The following is a 23,400-nucleotide window of genomic DNA, read 5'->3' as shown; positions in this document are numbered from 1 at the left end:
AAGTTTTTATTTTTAATAAAAGTTAAATATTTGGTCAAGAATATCTGAAAGGAAGCTTTTGGTCTAGTATAAAAGTTTCTTGGAAATCTTAGGGATGGGGATGAAGAAAGTAGGGCAATGCATATATTCTCAGTTACTCTTTAAAACCTGCAAAAGTGACTGCAGTGGCATGTTCTGACACATTCTTTTCATAAACCAAACCCTGTTAGTGACAGCGGAACAGATTGTGTGCATCTGCTGGGAACGAGCCAGATGACAGTGGAAAAACGCACATGGATACCTTGGCACAGCAAATAAAAAATGGAGAAAAAAAAGAGCTGGAAGAGAAACTGCTCAACTTTAATTGAAACATTCTTTCCAGCATGATGAACATCGTCCAACCACTTCTTGTAGCCTGTCAATTTTACATGTAAGAATGCGTTTTAAAAGAATCCTTTGTAAGTCAGTGCTGTTGTGTCCTCTCTTAGCACTGAATGTTGACTCTGGCAGTGGAATATTTATTAAAATTATCTCAAATGTAATAAGCACAAGTGTTGACAAAGACACCGAGTGGTTTGGTACAAGCTCACTAAACTTCAAAAAAAAAAAAATTCTTTCAGGTTCAAGTGAAAATTTAACTATCTGAGTTAAGTTTTCAAATTGCATATTATTCTGCCAAGTGCCAAGGATGCGTCAATTCAAACTCTGTTAATGTGACTATTGTAAGTGGTGCTTGTGTTCAATAATGCTGTAATATTTCATTCTATGTTGATCACCCACAGTATTGTTCAAACAGTTGGCTCAATAGCAGAATAGAGGTCTATACATACAAACAAATGTGTTGCTATAAATCATATATGGAAGTTATCTTGGATGCTCTGATTACAATGAAAATTTATTCTATACAGTATACAATGCAAATTTTAAACTGGAGACAAAGTTGTTTAATAGATTAGGAGTCTGACTGAAGCAGCTGCAGTCAAAAAAAAAAAAAATCCTGGTGATTAACAGCCATTTTCCAGTAATCATAACCCTGGAAAGGGCTACTAAGCAGGGGGAGGGGGTTGCAGATGGGAATAATTCTCTAAGCCCATATGCCTTAGAGGGCTCCATCATCTTCATGCAGACTTATTATTATTATTATTATTTTTAAATTAAAGCTTTTAGAAGCGTCCTTGATTGCAGTGTTGGGAGCTGTCCATGCTGTTTTACCACAGGCAAGTCCACTCGGCAAGTATTCCTTGCGCTGAGCACTCTTTTATCCAGGCATTAAAACAAGGTTAGAAAAGAAAGCTGAAATGCAAGGTGCACACCAGAGGCTCATTATTCAAAAGCAGGAGAACTATTTCAAGCAGACATAACTCCCCAGGTTGTATACCCTGGAAAGCTTTGTCAACATTACCTACTATCAAAATATGATTTTTTTGAGAAATTAAGTGGATACAAAAACAACCAAAAGGAGGAAACTAGTTTCTTGCACCAGAAATAGTCCAAGTTTTATCAAATTTTCCTGAACGTGTCTTTTATAGGTCAAATACTAAAGTCATGAGCAAAATTCTGCATATACTATGCTTTATATTTCTTCTCAGATGAATGAAAATACGTAAATTGAGTCTATTTGTTCACTGTTCAAGGTAGGTAAACTATAGTTAGAATTAATAATTACTCACACAACTAAGGGTAGTAAAAATGTATTTACTTATTTTATTAACTCTTCAAAGAAAAGTACATTTTATCTTTATGACTATACATCTCAAGCTCCTATTCAGCAGGTTCCATACGACGGCTGTTATAGGTAAGCATGCTTGCGCACCAAAATAAGATGACTGCAATACCACTCATTCTTCACAAGTAATTCTATTACCACATACAACCAAATTGTGAAATAAAAAGTGAACAAGATGAACTAATAGACCACTCAAAGGGCAGTACAAACTTAAACAAATGAAAGACTTCAAAAATTCTTAGAGCCTGTTGTCACAAAGGGCTTCCAATTCTGTGCATCTGTCTCTTTTCCTGAACTGAGACCCCAATGAAACTATTCTTGTTGAACAATAATCCACCTAAAGCCAAAACTTACAGTAAATTACTTTTAAAAGTCAAGGATGCAATTATTTTTATTTCTGTGCTCCTATTTCTAATTCTGAAAGTAACATCTGATCTATAAAGGTTTTGCTTTTCTTGGAGAAAGATATATAGTATTTAGTAATCATTAAAATTGACCTCACAGCATCATGACATGAGATTTGACCTCATGGTGACCCAATTTTAATGGTCTAAATATATTAAAGAAAAAAATTATTTATCCAAATATTGCTAAGTGATCATCATTAGTCAGAAATAAAATTGTTAAAATTGAGTGGAATTACAGCAATTTAATAATTACTAGACATTCATTAGATGCTGGCATAATGCTTTTCTATGTACTTAACCTTCAGAAAAACTTGAAGAGGTGGCTAGTATCACCCCCTATTTTACAGATGCTGGTCTGAGGCTTTCTGGAGGTTAGATAACCTGTCTTCAACCACAGGCCAATAAACTGATGGTTAGATTTTGAACCCAGTTGGACCTGTTTCCCCCCATGATCATGCTCCACATTTTATAGGCTTACAGTGTATATAATAACACGAGCATATACGATCAAGACACAGCAAATGAATGTGGCAATAGGTTCTTTAAACTCTTTGTGTTTGCTGAAATGATTTTCTATTTCTTCCAGATTCCACTCTCTTCCTCTCATGCTTTGTGTCTCTCATGTATTCTGCTTTTTTCATCTCCACTCACCACTCCATAAACACATGTATGCTCATGTGTACACACACACACACACACACATGCACACACACACATGCACACACACACATGCACACACACACATGCACACACACACACACACACATACACACACACACACACACACACCATAGAGTAATACTGTTCAGGTTATTCCATAAACGTACCATCTCCCGAGAGCTCACGTGGCTGTTCTTGTTGATGTGGCTGTGCTATCCACGGACTTAAAAGTCATAGCAGCTCCTTACAAAGACACAATCTGTAGTCCTTACACTTTCAAGATCAATGCTAGGAGCTCTTTTGTGACATGATAGTATCCTATGTTAAACCACACAGATCTCTCAAGTGTAAGCAAATAACATGAAACAATTCTACAGTCATCCAAGTGTAGACAAAGAAAATTAGAAGTGCATGCTTTCACAATATCAAATCATGTATATGCATATGCATATGTATATGTATCAATACATCAATCAATCAATCTATCTATCTATCTATCTATAAGAAGGAAGGTCAGATGGGAGTCCAATATAAATATATTTAAAAGGGAGAAAGATGAAGTCAAGAATCCTTAAGACTGTTTCTTTTGAGTTATTAAATGAAAGAAGAGAGGGAGACAGCTCACATAGTGGTCACTCTCATTCCATCCAGATTGAGCAGCATCGCCAGTCTGGACCAATAAGTCATAAGGAGCTAGTGTTGTGGGGACTGAGAAATTCAAATGGGCCCTTGAAGTCCATTCAAGTCACTGTGGAGATTGCTTTTAGCTTGTGTAAAGGGACAAAAGTGCAAATGTGCAAGGAAAATGTAGGCAACAGTTATTTCCTTAACCACTAACCTATACCAACTTTAAGTAGCTTTCAATAAATCCTATAATTGAAGTCATGCACACTCTTTTTTTAAACTGCCAGTTTTGCTGCTTTCACTTAGGAAAGGTAATACAGATGGAATTAGTACTGGTTTTATATATTTTGACTTATTAACAGTTAACAAAGCAGGGAGAAAAGGGCTACATCCTTGACCACAGAAACCTTTACTAAGTCTCCTCTCAGATGGAAGTCAGACACCTTGAAGAAGTTATTAGTTAATAAAGTCTAAAATGTCTAAAATGCTTGATGGATCAAACTACCTATTCGGTGCAACTCCAAGAGATTCAGGCTTTAAAATGAAGAATACATTGTATAATATTTAGATATAGAGATAGTGTATTTTCTATTTAAAATTCCCACACTTGAAACTTGACAGTGGGTGGAACAATGTTTAGCGGAGGTGTGATTTAGACTCTTACCATTTTGCACCATTCCAAGAAAACAAATCTCATTCTAAATCTTAAATTAAAGCAAAATCAAAGGTTCACATAATATTTAATGGGATGTCTAAATTATTCTCCTGTCTATATTTACAACATATACATCAAAGTTCAACATTTTTTTCTCTCTTGCTAGATGGCTCTAACCCGCAGATATTCTTACAACATTCCCTTTACATTCTCTAAGAAGATATGTTATATTACTGTTTTAATACTTTGTTATAAAAATGTATGTACTGATATTGATAGATAAATAGTTGCCCTTGACATTTAAATAAAATTAAAAATAATCCATTTTTTTGATTTTAAAGGAACATAAAATTATATTTACTTGTTGGGGTGTTTAGTAAATGGTATTTAGGTAATTAATAATTGGTTTAGTTTGTTACTGACTAAGACTTACACTCTGTAAGGACATTGTGAAAGCAATAACTTAGTTTAAAAATAAAGGTGGAACAAATATTTATTATGTAGAAACACTTTTTCCTGAAGGATATTTCCAAAGGTGAAGGCTAGTTTTAGAAAGGTGTGCTGGCAATAATCAGACCCCACCTCTCACAAATAAGTGCCCACTGCCCTGGCAGCCAGAAATTATTTTTAATAGGATTTAAAATAAAAAAGCCCATTGGTAAAGGTTCAAAGTGTAACTAGCAATTACAAGCTACTTTTAAACATTTGTTACTTTACATGCCGAAGAGAAGTAGACGTTTCAGACCACAATTCCACGTGCAAGGATGAAAATGCTGACGTTTAGAAATCAACTTACTTAACGTGGTTATAATCAAGTCACTCTCATGTTTTCTCTCAAATGAGTCTGTAATTTGACCTAATAATTATTAAAAATGTGAATGCTTATCAATAAAAAAATCACGGTAATACCATATGTTGTGATGGAGCAGCTATTTCCTGTGATAGGCAGAAAAAAAATACCCACCTTTGATGTTAATTTGCATCACAAAATGATCTGGCCTATCTGCAATATAATGCATAAGTTTCAGTGAAAAGAAACCATTATATTTTTTCTTTGTGCGACAACAAAAAGCGCCACAGATATCTGATCAGGCCTTCATGTACTCTGTAGGTAGGGGGCTGGGGAGGTAGTCAGTCTCATTTAATAACTCACACCTATTGTTTGATTCATTTTAAACCGCTATATGGGAAGAAAAAGGAAACACAGTGAATCCAGTTTGCATCTCATGCCTTAGAGGTTTAAGAGCCAGACTTTCAAGTTGAAGAAGGGAAACACTGCATCTTTCCTTTCGCAAAGCCTCGGCTCAGGAAGGAGGCCCTCTGCTGCACAGCCTACTCTGAAGGCAGGCGAAGGCCATTGCTTAGGGCTGAAATCACTCTGAGAAGGGGAGGGAAGTTTATGGTGTGATGCTCTGCACTGTGTCTGGTTGGCAGCCAGCAAGTTTTCATTTTGTAGCCCGCTGCCAGTACCTGTCCTGCATACACAAGAATAGAAATCAGCTCTACCCCAGGAACTATGGGCATGTTAAAAAGAACTAAAAGAGCGATTTCTCTTTCTTTATCTGGAGTGTAACTACCATCTTCTTCTTTTTCTTCTTCTTTTATTTATTTATTTATTTATTTATTTGTAAGAAAGAGTTGAACCCACAGTAACTGAGACCTTCCTTTTTAAATTCCCCAAACTACCTTCGCACCAAGCCATTTAAGTCGACAGACTCACCTACATGAAAGGTATAACTTAAAACATCTGCTTCAACACATATGTTTTGTTCTGATATAAAAAGTGTGGCAATTTGAAAAAAATACAGGACCATTATATTCTTAAAATATGTGTCCTTCTCTGTGTGTTCATTCATTAAAGAGATCATTGACTGCAATTAGGTAGTCGGTCCTATAAAGCCTTCCTTGTGTGACCATGATTTCTAAAAATAAAATGTCCAGTGAATATTTCAACTAAACATCCACATCTTCAAAATTACTATAAAGAGATCCCAAGCCTTCAAGTTCCATTAAAAAACATTAGCTTTCCAGAATGGCTTGTTATACACCTTATGCAGGGCCAACAATTAACTATGATCTAAGAACTGAAAGTCAACTTTATTACCCTACTAGGCAAATTTCCTTATATTTATATTGACAAATCTACTGCCTAATTTTATAAAAACTGAGAATATTTAAGCCAAAGATGCCAATATTTGAGATTTGGGGAATGGTTGTGTTCTTTTGCTATTATTTTAGCTTGCTGAAAAGATTACAGATATATTACAAAAAAAAAAATGCTGGTTTTGGTTGTTTTTCTTTTAAGCAGTTTACATCCACTAACAAAGAACCATATCTAACACTCTTAAAATTCAACAGGCTAGAAACGCACAGTATCTGTAAACAATGTATGTATGCATCTTCATATACATCTTATCTAGTACAAGGTGCAGGAAGAAAACCAAGAGACTCTCAGGATGCAATTTAGAAAAATCAGGTTCCCACTAGGGACTGCTTCAAAGCTCGCTTCCTCCAGCCACTCACACAAGTTGAAGGGACTTTATTTAAACCAGTGCTTGAAGCCTTGCACGGCCATTCAATAAGCAAGCTGAACACCATTGCTCCATTCATTTCAAATTTTCTGCATTAGGAATTAATGTCTCCCAAAGGTGTCCCTTCTTAAATAGTACTAATTCCTACAGATTTTCTTTGTAACAAGCTTACTGCCTTTATCTCTTTCATGACACTGATTTCCTGGCTAATACCCTCAGAAAATTATTTTCATGTGCACTCTGAATTTTGTTTATACGGATTATATTTTAAAAATAAAACAAGTAACGGAGATTGGAGTTCTACAATAGAAATGTATAGCAGATACAGTGTAGTGAAAGCAAGTGTCACTTGTTTTGCCAATGAGGCTAAACCATGGGTTTATATAACAGGTAACATAAACTCCTTTCTTAGCATGAATATGCCTTCTCTTTCTGCAGTGAGAGCAAGAAAGTATAAAATAACATCATGTCAGATTGTCCCTTCAATATTCTTATATTTTACTGTAGTATTCTTTGTCATATGCTACCTCCATAGCCTCACAATGGGGTTGGAAAATATATGTGTATAACACCTTTGATTTCTATATCTTAATGCTATACACAATGTGAAGTTGTCAAAATTATCTCAATGTGCTTTATGGTTGTGAGCACAAACTCTAAAAGTGTGATTTCTTTGTTTCTTTGCTCTGTTTTGTTTTATGGTCCATTTTCAGCACTGAGTATTAAGCGGCAGACAGGAGCTGTTTTCCAGAGGAAAAACTCTTTTTGGTTTGCTTTGCTCACTAACTAGAACAGATCATTACAAATCATTCTGTTTCTTATGGGCCAGTCTCTTACATACTACAGATTTGCTTCAGCTCTCCGGGGGAAGAAATGCGGCTCCTGTGGGAAAGGCCCACCCCTTCCTAGATGTTTGCTTCCTTAAACGAAAGGAACACACCCCTCACATTCTTTGAAATTTGTCCAACAAGACGAGAATTGTAATGGTACTGTATCACTGACTAACTTAGGACAAATAATCAATAGGCAAATTTTGTGTACTTTTTAATCAGGGCTCTCTATTTCACACCCTCCCACATGTCTCTCCCTCTGTGTCTCTGTCTCCCTCTGTCTCTCTGTGTCTCTTCCTCTGTCTCTGTCGCTCTGCTTCTCTCTGTCTCTCTCTGTTTCTGTCTTCTCTCTCTCCCTCTCTCCTCCCACCCTCTTCTGCCCCCCCCCACATGTAACAACTAATTAAACCCAGGTCTAGCATATGCACTTGGATCCTCAGAACACTATATTAGTGGAAGTCAAGAATGTGCTATGCACTGAGACATCAGGAGGCCCAGAGATGTTACAATCTTTTGCACTTGAATTTGGAACTATTAAGGGAATGTCCCCTTTCATAACTATACTAAAAAGAAATCATAAAATCAAATGGCAATCGTCTTAGGTACAATCAGAGTTGCAATAAGTCACAGATATACAAGCATGTCACTCACTGCTATGAGCCTAAGGACATAAACCTTGCAGTAAAATTGATGTCCACTAGTGTCTATCACATGATAGTGCCCAGTGAGTCCTGAGAAGTTATGTTCTAGTAAACCTCTTTCCACTACATAGAGACATTTTCCCCCAATCAAGTGGTTTTTTTTGCTATTTTATGAGTAACACTTATCTTTTCCTTTCTTCTATTTTTTTAACCTTTGAAATGCAATATTCACATAGAAATTTACATGTGTGAAGACATGCAGTTAACAAAAGTTGTTAACTCTTGAGGTGGTTTTCTTAAATGATAAGCTCTTTTAACCATTTTTTCATCAGCCATTCAATGATGAACTCTATCTAATTTCCAGGTCTACAAAATGGAAGATCTGCTATTTTTCATTTGTAATAATAGTGAATATAAGTAAGGATTATATGAATTTCAACTGAAGGTATAAACTTATTACACTTAGCAGAATATTGTTAAAGTTGAAGTAAACCTTCATACCATAAATCCACAGATGAAACATTTCATTCACTAAAGTATTCTATCTTATTATAGTAACGCACAGAAAATTAAACACATAAATATGAATTTTATGTATCACAGAAGATGCAGGCAGTGAAAGTGTAATGTTTACAGTTATGGATGAGTCATTAGTGCTTTATTGTGGGAGACACTAGGAGGCATCAGTAGGGTAAAAAAGGACTTCAATTTTAAAAGAAGCAAGAAATTACTGTGGTGTTGGGTGTTTAGGAAGTTTGAGTTTTAAAAATGCTACAGGTAAAACAAAACTATTCTCTAACAAAGTCTTCATGTATTATATTTTCATAAAGAATGATATTTAAGTAAAATTCGTAAAATAAACAAATATATATGTATTTCTATATATGTATACATATCATTTACCAATAACACCTATCATGACATGTTTGAATGTGTTGAATCATAACTATGTAACTACTCATCTTGAAGAATACACCGGGTAACAGAACAACATACAGGATATTGTCAATTATGTATTTTCTGCTCAATTTTTCAGTACCATGAAGATATATTAATTTTGGCAAATCTACTCTGCATTCTACACAACACTTCTGAAAATGCCTAATTCCTTTAAGCTTTATGGTAACCACTTCACACAAACTGACAAATTGATATCTGCTCAAAGAGAGTTGGTGGAACTTCAAATTTAAGCAATAAAACAACACTACTGAGCTCCTATTATTTGAAAACTGAGTTTTCCGCTGTTTGAGTGGCTCTGTATAATGACGAAGCAACAGGGTCATGGCATACTTATCTAGCAATCATTTCGAATCAGAGCGTCTTGCCATTCCTCAGCAATCAGCCTTTATCTTTGCTCTATCACAATAACATGTGAACTGTGTAATCTGCCTTTTGTAGGTGTAGAGCGCTGTTGCTTTGGTTTTGTGACTTGCCTCTGTAATCTGGTTTGATTTCTTAAAGGTGACAAATCCCAGTAACGAGTCAAGCTCTACTGAATGCAGGAACAACCATGAGCCCGTGAATTAGGGCACAGTGCTGAGCATGAAGTCCAAGTCAGCTCTTCCTATGTTACACTCACTAAGCATCGTCGATAAAGCCTTTCATTTGGTCCAAACCATCACTATATGTGTGTAAAAGGAATATACATGCTTTTTAAGTTTAGATACTCATTTGGGAGGCATTATTCTAAAAGCTGTTATTTTAAAAAGTTAAAAATTAAACAGCAATCCTTCTTCAGTCCATGCTGTGAGGTTGTGACCTTTAACTACACACTAATTTTCTCCATGTTGCTAGGAACCATGTCCTGAAAACCTGGGCTCTCTGTTTAATAACTATTTTTGTTATATAATACAATTATTACTGTATAGATNTTTCCTCATTTTTGTCCCTTTCTGAGATTTCATAGACTCAAAAATATATTGCACNAAGAGTTGGGAAATAAAACCCACAAAATATACTACAATAATTAGAAGAAAGTTTTAAAAGATAATGCTTACATTTGCCAAAGTGTTATTTAGCATAGTTCTCTATTAAAGAAATTTAAATACAATGAATAATTTATTAGAAAGACATAATTATATGCCGTTCAACTTAGTCACTGAGTAAGGTGAAGGCCAGAGAAAAACTAAAAATATTTGAAAACTATAGTGTATATTGGCCTTTTTTTTTTTTAGGATTCAATTTTCAGGAATCATTAGATAGTTATTTTTTTATTAGAATGAGTAGATTTCCTAAAGTTCTACAAAATTAACTTGTTTATAAAGCAAAAAATAAGGCACGTTATAGCAACTCTTTGTTACTTAAGTTTGCTGTAGTTAATTAGTATCTCTGCTTGGGAAAGTTAATGTTCACGATTACATACTTTAAAAATATGACTAACTTTGAAAGGGTGTAAAGTTGCTTATTATGACATGGTTGCTTTTTATTTCCACCAATACCAAAAGCATTTATATTAAATTAATAGCGCAACTTAATATTACCCTTAATATTACCCTTCAATGTATTCACATGCACAGCAACTAAGATGTAAATAGCGTAGTGAGTGAATGAAGTAAAACACTGCTTCTAATAAGGAGTGTGAGAACTGTATAACACATTCTCAAACTGTGTGAATCATAGTAATAAGAAGAGCATTTTTTAAAAAATAAAGTTCAGCACAATTTGAAGTAAAGATAACTGCCAACTACTGGCCCTTTAACTTGGCTACCATTTTTTAAATTATATGTTAAGTATGTATCAATGAATACTTTTAGAATAAAGATCAGAATCAAATAGTACAAAACCTCATTGATTTCAGGAATTTTTCCCACTTGTGATGGGACTTAAGGACAACCCATTTTACCTACCGTGCACTTGCTTTAGGGCTACTTTTAAATTCAATAATTAATATGCTTATACTAGATGACAATAATGTGGTTTATTGCCTGCATTTTTGTAACTGAATCAATAGCTGCACAAACATACCATATGTGCCATACTTATACATATTGAACTACTTTTAAGACTAGCCAAACTGACATTATTTTTAAAATTAAATGAGAAATTTTATCTATAAATTGAAAATTGGTATGTCTTCAAGGTTAAATGTGGCTCACAGGTGGTCACATTCCATGTCCTAGCAAATCTCTAGGGGTGGGGGATTATTATACCCCACACAAACATTTTTCCTCTGCAACACAATTCCATTGCAAGGTGCCTGTGGAGGGAGCCGGGTCGCTCTTCAGGAAAGGCATGGAAAGGCGACTGGAGTTTTCTTTACAGCACTTAGAGAACACGTATAGTCACTGAGCATTTCATAAGGCAGTTACCCTTAGAGTTACTATCACATTAACAATAGTAAAATGCACGTTGTATCAAAGCAATTCTCCACCGAGAACCAGTTAAAGAATTGGCAAAGAGCCTGATTCTACATACACTCTCAGCATTTACATACAGAGTATTTTATACAGAAGACATCCATTTCAAAAATGTGAGGGAAAAGGTTCATAACTATAGCATCTAGAACAGTGCAAAATGGCTCAGACATAACAATTTCCTTAAGAATTGGTAGCCTTGCTCTGGAAGGGAAGTCACATTAGCACTGCACTCAGACACTTGCATAATACACAGTAATACAATAAGCAATGTGCTCCGTCTCTATAGACTTCCTTTACGGCCAACTTTGTCACTTAGTTTAGTAACTTTCATCCAAAGTCCAAACACAAGGCAGGCTAAGTGACTTAGTTTTGTTTGTTTTTAAATAGCTTAATATTTCCCTTGATCCAAACAACAGTGCACATGCTGAAATACAAACATGAACTGTGCAATGCACAGACTACCATGGCCAGGGCAACTGCTTCTGGTCCCCACCAATTAAACTCTTTCAAACCTGCACTTTGGTGAGGGAAGAGGATGCACAAAAGGTGGCCTCTGGCAGAAAGCCCTGCTTTAGCTTAAAGTCATCCCAAGGACTAGTGGCTCAGAATCCGAACCCAGGGCAAATCAGTCTTTGGGGTAACTCATAGGAACATCTTTCCACAGTGAACTAACAGCTAAATTTTAAGTCAGCTACTTCAAGGTCACAGAACAGTCTGTGAAATACTAAAATACACTAGCATCCACGTTCTCCACCCTATCAAACATGCTAATGACACGAACTAACTTCTTGAAACTTTAAACAAACTGATGTGACAGGAACAGTCAGATGTGATTTCAATAGCAGATGGCAAACGGATACTACTATCTAAAAAGTTACTTTCAGACACACACAAGGAAATCGTAGAATCTATAGAAAAGAATACACAACAAGCCCTAACTTAAGCCTTCCAGAAAGGAGTTGGATAGACCCAGTGCCTGGAAGAGATTGGTGCAGATTTCAGAGACAATACACAAGCTATTTCTAGTCTTTTGGAGAAATGTCAGAGGTACTTACATGAAGGAAGACACGACCAGATTAGTCCTTGGAAGCTTTTCCTTTCTTAAAAGAGAGGAAGAGAAAGAAAAAAAATAACAATAATCTTTACTTTGTCCAGCCTTGAAGTGCTTCTCCACCTGATTCAAAGCTGCAGGCACGGCGACCCACACAGAACCTTCAAAGTCAATCCAATAGCAGCCCGAAGATGTCTGGGTGTACGCGTGTGCTCAAGTGTCTGTGACTGCGAGGCGAGCGAGCAGAGAGCTGGAGACGAAGTGTGCGTGTGTGCGCGCGCGAGAGGGGGGCAAGGGGGAGGCGCGCGCGGGATTGCGCATTCGCGCGCGCACCGAAGCCGCTGGAAGAGGAGGAGGAGAAAGAGGAGGAGGAGAAAGAGGAGGAGGAGAAAGAGGAGGAGGAGGAAGGTGGAGGAAGCGAAGGAGGAGGTGGAAGAGGAGGAGAAAGTGGTTCTCTGTGGCCGGTGGGATTAAAAGTAACCAGACTCGTCCAGAAAACTGTGTCCAGGAAGGAAGTGACTGGAGACGAATGGGAAAAGGAGAGCAGCTCATAGCCTTAGATAGGTCGTGTAAAAGAGCGGGGGGTGGGGGGAATGTAAGGATACTTACTGGGAGGGGACGCGGGGGCGGCAAGCAAGACGGAGCACACGGGGCTGGGGTTCTAAGCAGCACGTACGCTCCGGTGCTCCCTCTGTCCCCCAATTCATTTTATTCTTGCCTTTGCCTGGCGCTGCCTTTTTCCTTTCCGTTTCTCTATCCCAACCAGCCCAAACCGTTGCCTCTCCTCCCGAGCTGGGGAAATCATCAGTTTCACTCTTGCAAAAGGGGGGCGGGACTAGAACCTCGCAACATTTTAATAAAACAAACATACTGCAGCTCCCTCCTCACCCCTCCAGTCTCAACTAGATTGATAAATTACTCCACTACACTACTTTAATTATGTATATGGTATGCAGAATAAATCACTGAACATCAGTACCTCAATCAAGCACTTTTAAATGATAATTGCATCTTGGTGAATCAATCTTTCCATTCCTGACATTTTGCTAATTTTAGTTTTACAGTGGGGTAATGGCACATGCCATACGCAAACCTAATGACAATTCTTTATTGCATGAAAGGGAAGACAACACGGGGAGCGGCGGCTCCCTGCCTCTCTCCCCGCCGCAACAGAGGACGCTCGACTCCTGCGCGCTCGCTCCCCCGGGGAGGCTGCAAGCTAGCTAGCAGGAAAGTCCTTCTGAAGTGGAGATCTTCCTTCTGACCAATAGGAGCGCGACCCTAAGAGCTGCTCGAGTGACTCCCCCACCCCCGCCCCCTTTGGATTCTCAGTAGCCACTTCATCCTTGATCAGGTCCGCGCGCGCCTCCGTTACTCACGCGTAAAAGCCACGATCCAGGATGTCTGCAAGCCTCGATCCCAGCGTGCGCTTCCTGCCCGCCCAGAATGTATAAAGCTTTTGGCCTTGAGAGTCAAGAGGGCTAGGCTAGAAAGTGAGCCGAAAGGATCCTCCAATGTTAGTAATAAAATAATTACAATTGAAATCTCGACTTTATACCCGGGCCATTAACTTTTGAATCAATCTGGACACATTTACGGAGAGGACATCTTCCTCAGAGAATGCCCCCTCCTTCCCCCCAGTGTCTCCTCCACACCTTACTGGACTTTATCCAGGTCATTAGCAAGTAAACCAAAAACAACTTCCCAAATGCATTAGGCTCCCCTGACCGATAGCGGGTGACTTCACTTATCCTGAAGAGTTTCAGCTGCACAGGAAGCAGGAGCAGAGACTGATAAGAATACTTAGGTTAAGGTTTAAGCCTGTCGAATACTTTTCCATAGTAAAAATATAGATTAACAAAGAATTGATACTTAGGAAAAAAGGTACTAGATATCGGGACCACACCTAAAAAGCTAAAGATTAAATATATCAACTATGTACAAGTCAACCCTATGCATCCCCCAAATAGTGAAAGATTGCATGCCAGGAGTACTGTAGCTTGTGTAAAACATGAACATTTAATTTTTAATATTATGACTATTGGAAGAGAAAGTTCACAGAGTACCATAATGTATGAGATACAAGAGTAGACAATAGTACCCCATAGAAATATCTAGCTAATTAAAAATATTTCCTCACACAAAAATAAACTTTCGAAAGTATATGTTTAACCCAGTAACTGGCTGAATTTTCCGGTAAGCTCTTCAGTAGGCATGCAGAGTACTATTTTAATGCAGAAGGGCAATGGGCTTCAAAAAAGGCTCCTGCCTCATTGTGCTGTGTGAAGTTAGTAGCTTCTCTCAGAGCAGTGGGCTCAACATTTAAGCACCTTCCAAGGCTTCATTTGAAAGCAGAAAGTTGATTTTACAGGCAAGTTAAACTACATGGGAACAACCTTCAAACCTCTGGCTCCTTACCACTGAGACTATTAATTAGTACTGTGATTTTATTACGAGAAAGCATGACAAGCTGTCACAGAGCACAAGCTTGGTGACATAGTGGGTTTTTTGTTTGTTCTGCTTTTGAAAATTAGTGTCTATGCTATACTGTGTCTGCCTCTCTTTCACATAGCAAGTGTGACTACCATGAGCTTATATAAACATAACGGCATGTTTAGAGGTACAAACTCTGAGCTTAGACATGCTGCATGCTAAGGCATATCTAGATATGGTGATAAAAATGAAAATTTAGATTATTTTTAAGGTTTACAAAGATCCTCACAGAGCAAACTATAAGAAGGACCAAGGGAGCTTATTGCCATAGTGCTTTAAATTAATGTAATGAACTATAATGGCCTATGTTACATGATAGAGTAGATATAGCCAAAACATGAATTCAGTCATACCCTTCTCCTTAATTATAGACAGCATTTCTACTTACCACAGCACACTTCAGTTTTGATTTATTTTCCTTCAAAGGAAACTTTTATTTTTCCCTGTCAGGTATCAAAGAATTGTTTTAGTAGTAAACATTGTAACAAATCCATATTTATCAACAATAGTGTAAACATTTAAAAGTATGTACAGTCCAGGTGAGGATGATTTGAAACTTTGGGTCTAGAATGTATTGGAACTGGTCTTTGAAAAGATAAGATTTTTCCCCTTTGTATATTTAGCTTCCTAATGATGTGTGAGCTAAGTTAGCGTTAGTTTTCCTCACATAAACCTTGTAGCTGAAGTGGAGGATAAATAAATAAGTAAATAAATAAATAAGTAAATAATTTAGTAGTAATCCATGAGATGGTTAATCCAGAGTGTGTTTTGAATTTGTCTTTAAATAACGCCAGACACACATCATCTGTTTACTCTTATTTACCTAAACTGGTGATTCTTGCTACCTAATGGTCTTCATTTTCTTGTGTAGGAAGTATTTTGGTCTAAGAGTTGAGAGACTTAGAGTTCTCTATCCAGTTTGAGATTTGTGGATGTAGATGTGACTCTGGCAAAGCACTAATAACTTCCTTTACTCATGGTTTGATAGCTAACATTGAAAACACGGAAAGTGTCTTCCTAATTGATAAATCCTTTCTAGGCCTCGGCTTCCTAGTTTGCATGAGCTCTCCAGTTTAGTTCTATGCTAGAAAATAATCATAATTATTACATCCTTTATATCAGTGGGGAGTGAAACTAAGGATTTAATAAAAGGAAACTTTCCTTTAATAAAGAAGATGAAGTGACGACTAGAATTGACCTGCCATTAAACCACCTCTCCTTCCCTCCCTCTCCCTCTCCCTCTGTGTGTGTCTCTCTCTCCCTCTCCCTCTCCTCCCTCTCTCTCTCTCCCTCTCCCCCTCTATCTGAATGTGTATAATCACAAACATTCCTTTCATTCATTATTATAAGTGCTTAATTTTAAATATAAATGAACATGAGTTATCTCATCCGAGTGCTTCTTTCACAATGCATCTAGACACCTGAAGTTCTGAGCACGGTGATTGATTGTTTCAGCTCAAAGCTAACATTCCAATTTCTGTTTTGAGCCATCTTACTTCAGCTCCCTTTCTTCTGCCTCCCTACATTAAAGCAGCAGTCTACGAAAGCCCTATGCACTGGGTCTGCCTGCTTTTAAGCCTGGCCCACGCTGGGTGTAGCTCTTGAAGTGAGCTTTAAAAAATTATTTTAAAGTGAGCTGGGGCGGTTGCCACAGCAACCTACCCTGAGATGAAGAAAGGATATAGATTAATCTACCCCTCAAGATTATTCAAGTGTATAGTATTTGTTCTTCAGCCAGAATACTTTCATCATAAATATAATTGAACATGAAAATTTAGAAAAATAAAAATCTGAGAAACATGATAAGATTCAAATTCCACAATGTAAAAGAGATTTTAACCTCTTTGCAGTTTGTCCTATGATGATGTACGTGGTTGCCTAGGAGTCAGCTTAATTGTAGTAGATACTTGCAAAGGTGGCCCTTGGAAGGTGTTAGGAGCTTTGAGGACCAACATGCCACAGCACTCCACATATCATAAAGAAGAGCATGGCCATTTAACTGTATCACTGTCACACATGCCAACATTTTAAATACTTCAAGACAAAGAAACTGGTGGCTTTCCTTTCGTGGTAAGTTTGTGGTAGATGGTGGATGTGAACACTCACCCTCTGCACTTCTTCACTGCCACAGCCATTGGCCTTCCACACTTCACTTCATCTCTCCAGAGGTTACTTCACAGTTTTCAATGCTTTTGTTGGCACCTTAAAAGTGTGTAAGTATATATATATATTAAAAAATAGTTATCTTCTTTAAAGCTGACATTAGATTCGGGTAGATGTGGTTTAAAACTTCTAAAGTAGCAACACTTATTATTTTAAAACCCAAATAATGATCAATTGTAATAGTGCCTATGATTTTAAAAGTAATAGTGCATATTTTTATATTTCACAGATTCACTAGGTACAGTGTTATCCCAAGCTGACCAAACAGCATGCAGACTGAATTGCTAAAGAATCTGTACTGTACAAGGGTTTGTTATATCAAGGAAAGATTTCATTTCCTACATAGGGAGCCTAGCCTTATCTTTACTTTTCTACCTTTAATTTTTTTTATTTCTGAATAAAAATTATAAGAAAAAAGTAAAGTAAAATTCATCATTACTCATGCTAGTGAAGTTTGTCAAACACGGAGATATTTGGAATAATATCTAAGTAATAATTTGTAATAATGTCTAAACTTTTTCAGCCAAAGCCTCATTTTAGGCATTGCTTAAAGACCCACTTAAAATGCTTTGGGATTGTTAGTCAGTTGTGGCACATGCCTTTACAGTGGTGGCACATGCCTTTAATCCGAGCACTTGGGAGGCAGAGGCAGGTAGATTTCTGAGTCGGAAGCCAGTCTGGTCTACAGAATGAGTTCCAGGACAGCCAGGGCTATACAGAGAAACCCTGTCTTGAAAACTTTGGGATTAATGATGTGGCTTCACTAATGTATATGAATTCTATTAGTAACAATACCTTTTCTTGCCAAGCATTCTTTAGTTGTGTAGAGCATAGAAAAGCGCTCCTGTGTTCTAATCTCTGTTTCAGACTAGGTTTCCACGACTTTTGTACACACATGAATATTTCCTTGGCTTTAAAGTAGGACTAGTCCCCCACCCCACCCCTCAAGGACCAACCAACCATAGCTCAGCAGAACAAGGCCCAATATCAGTTTTCCCAATTGTCTTAGCAGGACTTTTCACAGAGAGGAGTCATTTAGAAAACCTCCTCATCTGGGTTGCCATCCTCATGATTTATTTTTGATTATATTGTGTCAGTGTCAGAGAAATGAAGAATCTGGGCAGTATTTGTTTTAGGGTTATGGGAACTGAACTTACATCCTTCAAGCTCAGGCCCACCATGCCTAAATCTCAACTTGGTCTGGTACTCAGACCCAAGTTTTCTGACACATCCTTTTCTCTCAGTTCTTGTTTGGCTTTAATATATATTAAGTTGGAGTCATGATATATCTCCTAGGACCTCTTAACCTTACTCTTCGTGAAATAAAGTCTGTAATAAGTTATCTAACACCCCCTTCCAAATTCTCCTCTACAAAGTATGATACATTTCTTCTTCTTCCCTTCTATCAGTAAGTACAAATAAGACTTGATTGGTAATTTGCTTGTAAGTGTGCGGTTGACTGGAAAGCATCTATGGGGACAGCTAAATTTAATGGGACTTTACATCTTCTCTTTCCATTGTTAAATGCTTATTGAAACACTGGTTCTACTCCATTTCCTATCACAGGAGACCTGAAATTTAAGGCATAGATTTCTCCCTTTAACCCTTTCTTCTAGGGACCTTACTAGGTCGGTGCTCTTTTCATTTTAACAGATCGTAACCAGGGGATGCGATGGAAGTTTGGGGTTAAAATTTTCCTCTGGCATTTGGTACCCACTTCTTTGTTTGGGAAGCAGAGGGGCTGGGATTCAGTCCGCAGGGCCCCATAAAGAGCAGACAAGGGACGCCTCTGGTTTCAGCAGCTCACTCGGCTGAGTTATTGATTGCAGGCAGAAGCAATCCCTCTGTCTGATTTGTGTTGAAAGCTGACCCGCTGGCTGGGCGGACTAGAGAGGCACAACGGCCGCAACGTCACCCAATTACTGCTGGTCCTCCCCTCCGACATGGCTCTCCCCTCCTATCTGCTCTTCTCCGTGGGTCGCAACTTCCTCCCACCCACTTTTCTCCGGCGAACGGAGCTGAGGGGGTGGGGACTCTTTCCCCAGCTAGCTTCTAGAGCTCCCAGGCTGCTTGTGTGTGTGTGTGTGTGTGTGTGTGTGTGTGTGTGTGTGTGTGTGTGTGTGTGTATGTGTGTTGAGGGTAGAGGGGGGACGCTGCGTGTGCCACGTGAGTGAGCCTCGGGATGGGCGGAGGAGGCCAGGCCCTCCTACAGACCTGCCGGGGCGGGCCTGGGTTAGCAAGGGTTGGGCATGCTGTCTACAACAGCGGGACAGGAAAGGGTGTGCCGGCCTGCTTTTGGCTGGAGAGTCTTGGTTTGGGAGAAAGAGATAACCGGTGGTGTGCTGATAAAGATGGAGCGTGATGGGCTCCAGAGAATGGAGGAGGGCTCAAAGGCAGAGGGTGTGCTTTGGAAACGCGCGGTGGTGGCGCTGGTGGAGTTTCTAGGAGGGTCTGTTTTTTAGGATCCCAAGAACATTTCTTCCCAGGAACTGGAGATGAGCTTTGAGAAATTTCCATAAACACCGGGGGTCCGGAAAAGGAACCCACCACCCACACACAGCTCACAAAGTGCTGGCAGGAGGTCTGTGTTTCCTGCTACCTGGTGCGTTCCATGCACTGTGCAATCAGGAAAAAAAGAAAAGAAAAAAGAAAAAAAAAAGAGGGGCTTTGGGCAGTTCCAGACTCCCTGTCCTATAGCATCCTGGATTTGTAACAAATCTTATGGACTAATAGGAAAAGGATCACGGCCCCAAATTAGCTTTAAACTCTAATTAAGTCCTTAGGTTCTCAGAAATAATTTTAAAAACTAAAAGCCAACCACTAACTCCAGAAGGCAAACTACCTCTGTGAGTATATGCAGGCCTTGGTATATATGTTAAAGATCACAAAGTAGAAAGAGAACTGGGATGCTAAGGAAAATTCACAGCAAACCCGAATGATAAAACTTCCTTTCCTCCTGCACAACTTTCTTTTGTTACCACTTGGAAACAGTGTTGGGATATTGTGCAAAAATAACCATCAGGAGATGCAGAATCTTGTGACCTTTGCTTGTCTAGGGTACTGTACCAAAGAGAGCAAGGATACTTCAATGGTTTAGAGCACAGGGCTCTACACCTCTCACCCAAAAGTGTGTGTCCTCTACAAATAGGGTAGATGCTAGACTGACACTTGGCCTTTCAAGTTAATCAAAACTAAGAGAAATTTATTCCTTCAATCACATTGTCCATATTTTAACTGCTAAATAGGCCTGTGTGGGTAGTGGGACCTCTGAGGTGGGGAGATATTAAATATGCCTTTTATATTACATGGAGCCATACTGGAGAGTTCTGCCATAGTTTTAAGGGAAAATATTCGCTTAAAACTGTGTTATGTCAATAACAGGCAGACTTCTAGGATAGTCTGCATTTCTATGGCAGTACATTGCATCACATTGGGAGCAGCGTGCAAAGTTTTAAAGTCTGAATTTTAGTGTCTTGCATGCTGAGAAAGATACTGGGAAATACCCACTACATGTACCTTTTTGTTGCTTTTAAATAAGGAAGGTGGGTCAAACTCAGAAGGCCTAAGTGATCCATATCTCTAAATTTGGAAAGAAGCTTAAGTTTTCTGATGGGTTCCATATCTTTTCTGTTGGCCAGGACATCTTGGCTGGCTTGGCTAGGGAAACTGACTGTACTAGAACGTGTCTTGATAGATTTTAGGTAGAATTTTTTTTAAAGAGAGAATGCCTCTAAGCATTTACCCTATAGAGAAAATTGTATTTAGTAAAGGATGAGCTGCGTGAGGACTAACACTGTCTCCCAAACTTAACCTGCATGATTGATAGTGTCAGACAGCCACATAATGCTTTTGCAAAGAGAACAGTTGAGATATAATACTGTGTTTACTTGTACTTAAAACTTATGCAGAACTAGCGTTATGCTTTTAAAATAAATGATAAGCAATATTAAAGTAAAAGAAAAAGGTGTTATCTGAGGTGAGACTTACTAGTCAACTATAACCCTTCTCATATTTGTTAAAATATCTAATTCACTGACTTCACCAGGGAGGGATTTGCTTCCAAATGTTAATAATGTAAACAATGAAATTACAACTAATACTACATAAGATGGGTAATAAACAACCACTGCTATCAGATTTTAGACTGAGCATAAACTTTGGGACTTCAATAGGTTGCTAGGGGATTCATTTTGCTGTATCTGTTCTTTACACTTTCCATTGTTAGATGATGTGAATGTTGATATTAATTCTGCCCAGTTATGGTACATTTATGGTAATTAACCCTTAATGAAGATGATCCCTGTTCACATCAACATATTCACAGATGGAAAATAATGCTAAAATGATAATTCTTTTGAACATTGGACTGATCCATATTTGCGTTAATATCTGTGTCTCATGTCAGTTTACCATTTGCTCATGTTTGAAAGGATTCTTGTCATACTGCCTGAAATCTAAGATGCTATATGAAAATGCCTCTGTGCGCTGCAGACAATGAAGGTCTCAGCTTCTCCATAGCTGCTCAGCTTCTCCATAGCCTGCAAGTGAAAAGGCTGATGGAACTCTGAAGAGAATATAGCCAAACGCCAACTGAGGGAACACAGGCTAACTGACCACTCACATCCCAAGCTTCTCGCTTGGTGACTTAGTTTCCTCAGGTGTACTCCACATGTGGACTCTAGTGTGATGTCATCCATGCTTTGCTATGAGGAATGAATGAGCCACTTGACACGGAACAGGGCTGAGAAAACAAACTGCAGGAATTCTGTGAGAACAATTCCCACTTCCACACTTCCAAGTCCCTGTTCCCTCCTCCAGTGGCTGTCATAGAAAAGTAAGCGGGTCATCAGAGACTCCAGGATTGAGTCAGGATGAGAACAGGTCTGGAATTTTACCTCTGAAGAAGTGGAAATCTCTTTAGACTTAAAATTCTGTTTTCCTGGGCCAGGTTGACTTTTTCCCAGGTGTGGGGTCTCCAGGCTACTTTTAGCCTTCCAGGCGGCTGCTCTCTGCTTGTTAGCTGCCCGGTGGCTGAAAACACAGCAGATGCTCCAAGCCCATCCTTTTCACCCCAGTTGACCTTTGGAATGCAGTTGTCGGCCAGGAAGACACTGATATCCCCAGTCTCCTGCTAGCAGATTCTTTAGGGCAGTGACTGCTCAGATAGTCTCCTGATGTCATTGCAAGTGTCTGATGGCCATCTATGGCAACTAGACTGGGCACAGGCCTCCTGGGAAGGGGGGACTCATGGAATGCCTAATGTAGCGTTCTGTTCGAGAAGGATCTATGGGCAGTACTCTGTTCTGCTGCTACATGTGTGGTGGATATCTTCTGCATTATACTGTACAATATGAAAAACACGGCCTCTTTGTACGGTTAGTAATGTCTGGAGTGGGACAATCATTTGTCTACTGGTATAAGTATATATTAGAGAAAAACCCAAATCAGTAGATTAAAGAATTTTTTATGTAGTGTTCTTGGTAACATTTTTATTAAGACAAAAGGAGTCTAGAAAGAAGGGGACAACATGATTAAAGCTAACTATATTCCCTCTACCTTTTTATGTAATTTTGAATGATTATTATATTTATAAAAGAGAATACATTATTTTAAAATATCTTATTTATAACCTAAAACTTTAAGTTAAGCAGAGTAATTTTAAAAACTTAAAATTTTGGATAAGATGGAAAGAAATATGCAAAATATATGCTTCCAATACGTGTTAGTTCTATGTAGATTGTAAATAGGCATATACATAATTTTCCGAATATTCTCACTTCCTAGGAAGAAGGAAATTTTTCATTGTTTTGGATGAACGTTTCCTAAATGTTTTGGAATAGGGTGATAATGAAGACTAAAATGCCAACAACATAAAGAAAATAATGGAAATCAGTAGCTAATAGCGGTCTCCTTGTTGGTTTCTTCTTTGAGCCAAAGACCCAAACCAACGGACTTGCCTTGCCTTTGCTCTATCTATATTTGAGTCTTTCAAAGCAATTGTATTTATAATCTAGGTGTAATACTTGAGATATATACTCAAAAATTCAATATTTTTAGTATGTATATAAAAATAAGTATGTTCAAAATACTTCTCATTTTATGACCACTTGCTACATTTAAGATTGCACCAATTACTCTATAAATGATATTACTTTTGTCCAGACTACAGCCTTTTAGATGGCTTTTATTATTATCTCTATCTGATAGATTTTAAGAACAAAAATGTAAAGTAATGCCTTACTTTGTCAGCTCAGATAGCCCATAAATGTCAGAGGACATGAAAC

The 23,400-nt window shown here is 38.2% G+C and overlaps 1 protein-coding gene across 17 annotated transcripts in view; it reads right to left on the bottom strand.

The window, feature by feature from the left end:
* Mef2c (myocyte enhancer factor 2C) overlaps nucleotides 1-23,400 on the bottom strand; it is a 159,148-nt gene that overhangs the window by 125,460 nt on the left and 10,288 nt on the right. For 6 of the 17 annotated variants that reach the window (XM_021208749.1, XM_021208761.1, XM_021208751.1 and 3 more), the window contains exon 1: nucleotides 12,465-12,802. The gene's annotated coding sequence lies outside the window, so the exon portion shown is untranslated. Of the gene's footprint in view, nucleotides 1-12,464; nucleotides 12,803-13,069; nucleotides 13,198-13,839; nucleotides 13,895-17,059; nucleotides 17,156-23,400 lie in introns of those variants that run through there. The other 11 variants (XM_021208750.1, XM_021208759.1, XM_021208754.1 and 8 more) reach the window with 8 other exon arrangements.

This window comes from Mus pahari, chromosome 11 (genome assembly GCF_900095145.1).
Source record: "Mus pahari chromosome 11, PAHARI_EIJ_v1.1, whole genome shotgun sequence".
NCBI classification, from domain to species: Eukaryota; Metazoa; Chordata; class Mammalia; order Rodentia; family Muridae; genus Mus; species Mus pahari.
The sequence above is the reverse complement of the archived record's forward strand: the minus strand, read 5'-3'. Positions and strand labels throughout refer to the sequence as shown.